This window comes from Gorilla gorilla, chromosome 15 (genome assembly GCF_029281585.2).
Source record: "Gorilla gorilla gorilla isolate KB3781 chromosome 15, NHGRI_mGorGor1-v2.1_pri, whole genome shotgun sequence".
In the NCBI taxonomy this organism is placed as follows: Eukaryota; Metazoa; Chordata; class Mammalia; order Primates; family Hominidae; genus Gorilla; species Gorilla gorilla.
This window is the reverse complement of record NC_073239.2, coordinates 82,796,217-82,799,526: the sequence shown is the minus strand read 5'-3', so window position 1 is coordinate 82,799,526 and position 3,310 is coordinate 82,796,217. Positions and strand designations below refer to the sequence as shown.

At 42.9% G+C, this 3,310-nt stretch overlaps 1 pseudogene; it reads left to right on the top strand.

Moving 5' to 3' along the window:
• The first annotated feature begins 475 nt into the window (after positions 1–475).
• LOC101126495 (ferritin heavy chain-like) lies at positions 476–2,231 on the top strand (annotated as a pseudogene).
• Positions 2,232–3,310: the final 1,079 nt, after the last annotated feature.

The window sequence follows — 3,310 nt, the reverse complement described above, 5'->3', positions numbered from 1 at the left end:
TGTATTTTCTATGCCCAAACCCTGGAATCTACCATTTTTCCTGTGGAATTCTGGTTCTTTTTATTGGAGAAACCAAGGTCTAGAAATCAGGCATGTTCATTGTTATTAAGTTCCACTCAGTGGACAGTTAGAATTAAACCACACACAATTGCTTCTTGGCCTTTTGGCTAAGATCAAGCGTAAACCACAAACACATACACACACACACATTCTATACTTGTGTATCCATTAAAAAAAACATGAGTTCACACTGATACATCTGATTCCAGTCCAACAACACAAAGCTTATTTGTGTTTCTCCTTTCCTTATTTGTGGCTTCTTTCACCAACAGTGAGAAACCCAGTTCTCATTATCTATACTTATTTTTTCCTAGTATAAACATAAAGTAGTTACAGAACTGCTCACCTATGCCCCATGTGCAGGTTCTTGTGTCTTTCGTCATGTAAGATCTAGTCAAAGTAACTGTTTTTCAAAATGACGTAAGTCAGTTCTTTCCTTCCCCATCCTCTTCAATATTTTTCATTTTTTAAAAAATTCGCAGCTGGGCACAGTGGCTTATGCCTGCAATCCTAGCACTTTGGGAGGCCGAGGCGGGTGGATCACCTGAGGTCAGGAGTTCAAGACCAGCCTGACCAATGCGATGAAATCTACTAAAAATACAAAAATTAGCTGGGTGTGGTGGCACGTGCCTATAGTCCCAGCTACTTGGGAGGCTGAGGCAGGGGAATCGCTTGAGATGGAGATTGCGGTGAGCCGAGATCACGCCACTGCACTCCAGCCTGGGCAACAAGAGCAGTGAAACTCCGTCAAAAAAAAAAAAGAAAGAAAGAAAAAAAATTTGCTTGTTCTGGTTTTTATTTCATTTTGATTCTTCTTACATCCTGTTTGCTTTGAAGTGTTGTTTATATTTGGGGGTATGTGTAAGATACTGATTCTAAGAGTCAAGGCTATACAAAATGGTGTACTCAACAATATATCTAGACGGTCTTCACTGGGAGTCACCGAGGTTTCCTGCTTCAACAGTGTTTGGATGTAACACAGTGCTGGTCCTCCACCCCCACCCCCCACCCCACCCCTGCGGCTCACAGTCAGCCCTCTGCCTCCTCCTCACCGAGCCCTCAGACAGCTCCAAGGCCCCGGCTGCTCCAGTGCCGCACAGCCGCTGCCACCTCTCCTTAGCCTCCATGATGACTACATTCCCCTTGCAGGTGAGCCACCACTACCATACTATTGGAAGGTCTTGACGGGGAGTCATCCAGATTCTTGGCATTTTGAACAAAGAATTAGACAAAATGCACAAGCAAAGCAACTAAAAGATGAAGCAAGGAAAGGACAGATTTACTGAAACAAAAGTACACTCCACAGAGAGCAGGAGCAGGCTGAGCAAGCAGTTCAAGAGCGCTGGTTACAGAATTTTCTGGGGTTTAAATACTCTCTAGAGGTTTCCCATTGGTTACTCGGTTACACCCTATGTAAATGAAGATTTGGCCCACGACCAGTCTGATTGGTTGTGGGAGGGGACCAGCAGCTGAAGTGAAGTTACAGAGGAGGTACTTTCTATTTTTCATCTGCAAGGCAGCACAAAGAGAGTAGCCTCTGATCTTTTCGTTACTTGGGCATGGGGAGGTGGGGTTTTCCTTTTGATTCAGTTCTAGGACATAGTGCAAATTGGCCTTAGGTTCCCAGCCTCCAGACCCTATTCTCCTGCCTCACCACCAGAACACAGAGGCTGCCATCAACTGCCAGCTCAACCTGGAGCTCACGCTACACCTCCTAACTCCTCCTGTCCATATCTTACTACTTTGACTGTGATTATGTGGCTTTGAAGAACTTTTCCAAGTACTTTCTTCACCAGTCTCATGAGAAGAGGGAACATGCCGAGACACTGAAGATGCTGCAGAACCAGCAAGGTGGCTGAATCTTCCTTCAGGATATCAAGAAACCATACTGTAATGACTGGGAGAGCAGGCTGAATGCAGTGGAGGGTGCATTACACTTGATAAAAAACGTGAATCAGTCACTACTGGAACTGCACAAACTGGCTACTGACAAAAATGACCACCACTGTGTTGACTTCATTGAGACACATTACCTGAATGAGCAAGTGAAATCCATCAAAGAATTGGGTGACCATGTGACCAAGTCACACAAGGTGGGAGCCCCTGAATCTGGCTTGGCAGACTATCTCTTTGACAAGCTCACCCTGGGACAGAGCGATAATGAGAGCTAAGCTTTAGGCTAATTTTCCCATAACCATGGGTGACTTCCCTGGTCACCAAGGCAATGCATGCATGTTGGGGTTTCCTTTACCTTTTCTATAAGTTGTACCAAAACATCCACTTAAGTTCTTTGATTTGTACTATTCCTTCAAATAAAGACATTTGGTACACCTCCACCCCCCCCAAAAAAAGTCACTCCTCTTCATCACTATCAGCACATCCCCATTCCCATTACTTCCTACCCATCCCTAAGATAATCTCATTTATCCTTCCTGAATTTTTTTGTGCAAACAAGCAGCTATGTGTGTTTTATCCTTTTTTTCTTATACAAGGAATGGCATACTATAGATATTCTTTTGTTCTTTCCTTTTCTTGTCTTAACAGTATATTCTGGAAATCATTCCAAATTGGTTCTTATAGATTGTCTTTATTCTTCTATATAGCTATACAATGCTCCATTTTGTAGATGTCATATAGTTTATTCAACCACTTCTCTATGTATGGGCATTGAGGTTGTTTCCAATACTTTGCAATTCTAAACAATGCTGCAACAAATAAACGTGTACATATGCATTGTGTTAGTTTATTTGCATTGCTAAAAAGGAATACTGTAGACTGGGTAATTTATGAAGAAAAAAGATTTATTTGGCTCACGGTTCCGCAGGCTGAACATGAAATGTAGTGCCACATCTGCTTCTGGTGAGGGCCTAAGGAAGCTTACAGTCATGTTGGAAGGTGAGGGGAAGCCAGTGTGTCACATGGTGAAACAGAGAGTGAGAGAGGAAGAAGGTGCCAGGCTCTTTTAAACAACCATATCTTACATGAACTCATAGAGTGAGAACTAACTCATTACTGTGAGGACTGCACCAAGCCATTCATGAGTGATCCATCTCCATGACCCAAAAACTTTCCACTAGGCCCACCTCCAACATGGGAGGGCACATTTCAACATGAAATTTGGAAGGTACAAAACATCCAACATATATATAATAAATGTTTGTGCTCTTGGAGATATGTCTTCAAGGTGTTTCCTAGAAGTAGGATTGCTGAATCAAAAGTAAGTGAATAGGTTGTTTTGATGGTATTGCCA